Genomic DNA, 6,465 nt, shown 5'->3' on the forward strand with positions numbered 1-6,465 from the left:
TCATACTTCCCTACTATTATCATTCCCCTTATAGATTTCTCTATTGTTTGGCTGTAATTTGAGCCAGAGGGGTGAGTTTAGTTCCAGACATTTAAGTAAAACTAATTTTATCAATTATGCTATGTTAATACCACTGATAATTGTTGTCAAGCTTTCTATCCCCATAAACAAAGATCCTGAACTCTTGGCAAGCACTTGTTTTCACTTTTGATAGTGAAAAACATGAGACAGCAAGGGAAATATGAAGATAATCAAAAGAATGAAAAGATGGAGTAACCCCTGCGTTCAAAATATTCTTGTTTCAACTTCCAACAGTATGAACAAAACTCAAAATTAGTAAGAATGAATGAGATACACAATTCCCGCATCACTCACCTTCCTCAAGCACTGTTTATTTTAGATTTTACAATTAAACAGAGCAGGGCCTTTGGTTGTTCAGATAAATAAAGTGTCTTTATGTTGCACCTATCCTCCATATAGTCATTCAAAATGTTTTAAAAGTGAATGATTCCCTCAGACACTCAAATAAAGTGAGGCAAGAGTGATTTGTGGCAATAGAGAAGTGGGTGGGATTGAATAAATATCAGGCACTTCTTTTTATCACACTGTGGTAGTGTGTACCATGTAGTGGTGCTGGAAGCTATGCCACAAGTCCTCCTAAAGCAGGTGAGTGGTGGAAAGGTTTCCAGGGAATTTCCAGGCAAAAACAAATGAAAAAGTAAGACCTGATGACCTACTTCCAAAAAATCAGCCAGTGACAATCTTATGGACAATAAACATTGTTGGATATAGTACTAGAAGATGAGCCGCTATAGCGAAAAGCGCTCAAAACATACAATGGCTCATGGGCCCAGCCCTACCAATGATTGTGACGATGATGCAGGAGTGGGCAATTTGTTGTGCTGTAAAGTGAGGTTCTAATGAGTTAGAGCCAACACACCAGAAACTAATAATATAGAAAAGCCTATGATGTTGCTTTATCTAAGGCATTGGTTTTAAGTGAACACGTATACAAAGAAGAAGATACTGGCTTTAGATTTAAAAAACTGCATGAATTTGCATGTCACCCTTGCACAGGGGCCAGGCTAATCTTCTCTGTTTGCTTCCAATTGTAGTACATGCACTGCTGAAGCGAGCACACTTGGCTTGAGATTTTATTGACCACTTAGCAATTTTAAAGTAGCATACTTCTTGAAAAAAGTGCCTGTTTAATAACAAGTTATTTTAACTTTGTGTGTGCGTGTGTTTTAAGGAATAAAAATTAAGTATATGCAAAAGTAAAGTGTTGGACTACCTTTCAAATTCAAGATTTCTATTACTAAAGTAGATTTTAGAAACAATAATTTCATCATGCTTTGAAATATTAAAAAATCCACATGAAAATGGCTTCTTCTTATTGAGGGGAAGTCATCGTAATCTAAAGCAGCAGAACTTTCCCACTTGGCGTGAGGCTGAGGGAAGTGGCGTGGTGTCTGTAGCAAGGGCAGTTAGCAGTGGTAGTGAGTGATGGCTGTGCTTAGGCAGACTGCTGATGCAGGAAGACAAAACTGGAAAGATATCAAGCAGGCTGATTTAGGGCTCAGAGACAGTGGGGAGCTGCGAGATTGATAGCCCAGAAAGGAATCTTTTGGTAGAGGTCCATGGCCCGCATCACAGCTTTTGGGATTGATAGCATACCGTGCTATCAATCTTAGCACTGTAAATGGGACCACTATTCTCTATGAAAAATGGGTCATATTAAATACCCTGACATTGACTAGATTGAGAACTGCAGAATGACTAAGGAAGAATACATGTTTGCAGAGATAATGCTGTACCATTTCTTTTTATAGTTTGTTGAAGAAGGGGGAATAAAGGCGGATTCTAGTCCAAACATATCTTAAAGGAGCAATCGTGTTGATTGTATTGTTATTTCAAAATTGAAATTGAAACTGATGAGCGTATAGATAGCACTGATTGAGATCCTATAGTCTTTGAAATGATGCGAGCGGTAGAATTATAATCAATCAATAATAACTTAATAAGATGAGGGAAAACGTACATATGGCTCGGTACTGTTAGAGAGGAATGACTAAATTTCGATTCCTGTCTTTAATGAGATGTAAGGTTTTGAAAAATGAGTGCAAATGTAATTATGCAAAAAATATGGAACATTGCTCCCATAGGTCTAGAGACTATTTTAGTGCATGCTGTAATACCTATTCTCATGAGACAATGAAGCCCTCCCGGTGCAGGGGTTAAGTGCTCAACTGCTTACGGAAAGGCTGGCGGTTTCACCCCAGCCACTCTGAGAGAAAGATGGGGCAGTCTACTTCCGTGAGAAATCCTGAATGCCATTCGACCTATCTTCTTCAACTGGCAGTTCTACTCTGTCCTATAGAGCCACTGTGAGTACGAATTAGAATTAACAATGTGTTAAAAATCATTGACATGGTTCCTGGATGGTGCCAGCAATTTGTGCTTGTCTTGCTAAAGACTGGTAGTTCAGACCCTTTCAGTAGCAATGGGGGAGGAAGACCTGGCAATCTAATCTACTTCTATGCAGATTACAGCCAAGAAAATGTCACGACATTTCTCCTCAGTAACACGTGCAGTTGCCATGAGTCAGATTGACTTGACGATCACAGATTTAGAGTTTATCATGCTCACATCAGTCAGTCTGTTGAGGCAAATGGCTCAGGTGGAAGTTGAGAAACTAACTTTTCTCTCTTTTGTTTCCCCCGTTCAAAACGAAGCTTTCATCTATCTGTCTTCTATTTTCAATGGGTTTAAAACTGCTTTTTAGCATTACATTTCATGTTATTGGCTCATACCAACATTAAATCTGAAGATAACTTGACCTTTTTACGTACTTCTTAAAAAAAAGAAAAGATTCACTTGTTGAGAATGCACACGGAGAAAGCATAGCACTCCCGCCATTTCTGCAAGGACCGTTCAGTGACATCAAATGTCTTCGGGCTGTGCAGCCATCCTGAGCCTCCTTTTCTGAGTTGCTCCTCCTCTATTAGCGTACAGTCACTGCTCCAGAGTTTCCCAACCAGTCAGCTAAGTTGCGGGGATCAGTTTGATCTCACATACAGAGATCCTCAAAAAACACAATGCTCAAGGCAGACGTTCCTTACTAGTTAAGTTAAACCACTATTTCATCTTTAGAAGATTGCAGGGGACATTTCTGTTCTAAGGCTTGAAAGAGCATCTCAGAGTAATAGGTTCAGAGAATCATCCACCTTCCATAGCTCCAGAAGGACGGGACAACCAGAAGTATTTATAACTCTCATCTGCATTTTTAATTTAGTCAGGATTCTTTAATAATATTGTTGATCAAAGTTTTCTGCGATAATAGGCAGGCACCATTCAGTCCTTCTAGTCTTAGGGCAAAGGAGGTAGTTGTTTATGGGGGTAATGAACTACACATTTCATTGATGCTTCTTGCCTGACTTCCATCTTTCCACATTGCTCTAGAGCAGTGGTGCTCAAACTTCCTAATGCTGCGACCCTTGAATACAATTCCTCATGTGGTGGTGACCCCCGAACCATAAAATTATTTTCATTGCTATTTCATAATTGTAATTTTGCTACTGTTATGAATCGTAATGTAAATATCTGATATGCAGGATGTATTTTATTTATTTTTTTAATCATTTTATTAGGGGTTCATGCAGCTCTTATCACAATCCATACACACATCAATTGTGTAAAGCTCATTTGTACATTCATTGCCCTCATCATTCTCAAAACATTTCCTCTCCACTTAAGACCCCGGCATTAGGTCCTTATTTTTCCCCTCCCCACTACTTTCCCCTCCCTCATGAGCCCTTGATAATTTATAAATTGGTATTTTGTCATATCTTGCCCTGTCTGACATTTCCCTTCACCCACTTTTCAGTTGTCCGTCCCCTAGGGAGGAGGTCACATATAGTTCCTTGTAATCGGTTCCCTCCTTCCTACCCACTCTCCCTCTACCCTCCCAGTATCGCCACTCACACCACTGATCCTATAGGGATCACCCACTCTGGATTCCCTGTATTTCCAGTTCCTATCTGCACCAGTGTACATCCTCTGGTCTGGCCAGACTTGCAAGGCAGAATTCGTGTCATGATAGTGGGAGTGGGGAGGAAACATTTAGGAACTAGAGGAAAGTTGTATTTTTCATCGTTGTTACATCACACCCTGACTGGCTCATCTCCTCCCTGAGACCCTCTGCAAGGGGATCTCCAGTGGCCTACTCATGGGCTTTGGGTCTCCACTCAGCACTCCCCCCATCATTCACTATGGTAAGATTTTTTTGTTCTGATGATGCCTTATACCTGATCCCTTCGACACCTCATTATTACATAGGCTGGTGTGCTTCTTCCATGTGGGCTTTGTTGCTTCTGAGCTTGATGGCCACTTGATTACCTTCAAGCCTTTAAGACCCCAGACGCTATACTTTTTGATAGCCGGGCACCATCAGCTTTCTTTGCCACATTTGCTTATTCACCCACTTTGTCTTCAGAGGTTGTGTTGGGAAGGTGAGTAGCAGGATGTATTTTAATTGTTACAAAATGAATATAATTAAACATAAAGTATGGTGGTTAATCACAAAACAATACATAATTATATAATGTGAAATATTTATGTGTTTTCTGATGGTCTTAGGTGACCCCTGTGAAAGGGTCGTTCGACCCCCAAAGGTTGAGAACTGCTGTTCTAGAGGGATAAAGGCCAACTGTCATGTCCTTGGTGGCTGCTGGTAAGCTTGTAAGACCCTAGTCAATACTCAATGCAGAAGGAGGTAAAACAGAAGCACTAATCACGTTATTAGGCCAATTAACAGAAATGTCCCATGGGACAATGACTTCCAATACTTTAAATGCATGAAAACCAGTTCTAATTGGATACATTTCATGCTTCATCTTTAAAAATTCCATCCCGAGATAAATTAATGTGGTTGTTTGCTTACTGTGTACAATTAAAGTTAAAAATGTAACTTTTCTTTTTAGTCTTATTTTAAATGTATATAAATATAATAGTGATTTGATATCCAAATCATCGACTACTAAACTAAACTCTTCTATAACAGCAGAAATAACACATTTTCTCTTCAATTAGTTTTCAGTAACCTACTTCCCTCACATTTCCTACTAAAGCAGTGTATTTCTGAGTTTGTTTGTTTTTGTTGATTTAGTTGCTCATGAGTCCATTCCGGCTCATGATGGCTACATGTGTGCAGAGTACATGTACGCAGCTCACCAGGCTCCTTTTCCAAGGTATCTCTGGGTGGGTTAGGACATCCAATCTTTCAACTAACAGTTGAATGTTTAACACTGTCAATCACTCAGAGACGTTCATTGCCTAATGTTGCCAGTGAGTCCAGTCCAACACAAAGCGTTTCTGTGCAGCCCAGTACCATTCTCAGAGTGTTTGTATTTGTAAACTCAGGGTTGCCATCATAGCATGGTGCAGTCTCCTTGATGATCTTCCTCTTGTCCAGTGTCTCTCTACCAGGCATTATGTCCTTTTCCAGGAACTGGTCTCTCCTGATAATATATAGAAAACACTGGACACTGGGTCTCGCCATCACAGCCTCTAAGGAGCATTCTGGCTATTCACTCTCTAAGATCAATTTGCTAGTTTTTCTGCAAGTCCATGGTATTTACAATATTCTTCCCCAATACCATAATTTGAGTGAACCAAATTTCCACATGTTTGTTGTCCACACGCATATGAGGCTATTGAAAATATTATGGCTTGTCTGAGGCACAAATTTGACCTTAAATAGATCTTGTGCCGCCGATGTTCCTAATGTACTATGTCATTTGATCTCTTGATGGCTGCTTCATGATCCCTGATTGTGAATCCAAGTAAAGGAGATCCTTGACAATTGACTAATTTCTCCACTTATCATGATGCTGTCTATGTCGCCAGTTGTGGGGATTTTTATTTACTTTGAGTTGTACTCCTTATGGAAGACTACATTTATTTGTTTATTCTTCTTCTTGCCATGTTATTCACATGTCATAGGATTCAACAGTTCAGTCATTTTAAGAAGCGTTCTGTAATCATCACCACAATCAATTTTAGAACAATTTCTTTTTTCTCATAATTCTAGTTAGGTGTCCATCTCTCTACAATCTCCCCTACTATGTCCCTAGTTAATTACTGACTCAGTTACTGACTCTATAGATTTACCTATCCTGGATTTCATTACAGAAATAACATACAAAAAACATCAAAACACAAACTAAAAATTAACAACAATGACAAAATAAAACCGAGAGAAATCTCAAATGAAAATAAAGCAGTAACTATTAAAACCTAGAACTAATTTAAAATGAGTCAAAAGAGAAATCAAATAATAATGTGTGACATTTTAACATACTCTCATCTGCCATAATTGACTGTACAATGCTCTCTGTCCGATACAAAGGCTATTCACAGCTCTGAACTATGAACAGAGGCTGAATCCTTGTGAGACCCTGTAAA

The 6,465-nt window shown here is 39.2% G+C and overlaps 1 non-coding gene across 1 annotated transcript; it reads right to left on the reverse strand.

Annotated features, from left to right (window-relative positions):
- Window positions 1–1,032: 1,032 nt before the first annotated feature.
- LOC115873076 lies at window positions 1,033–1,139 on the reverse strand. Its single transcript, XR_004048219.1, has one exon. It is a non-coding gene; the product is annotated as a U6 spliceosomal RNA (small nuclear RNA).
- Window positions 1,140–6,465: the final 5,326 nt, after the last annotated feature.

The sequence above is a fragment of the Echinops telfairi genome, unplaced genomic scaffold, assembly GCF_000313985.2.
Source record: "Echinops telfairi isolate 266 unplaced genomic scaffold, ASM31398v2 ScPeMD7_4;HRSCAF=17, whole genome shotgun sequence".
Lineage (NCBI taxonomy): Eukaryota > Metazoa > Chordata > Mammalia > Afrosoricida > Tenrecidae > Echinops > Echinops telfairi.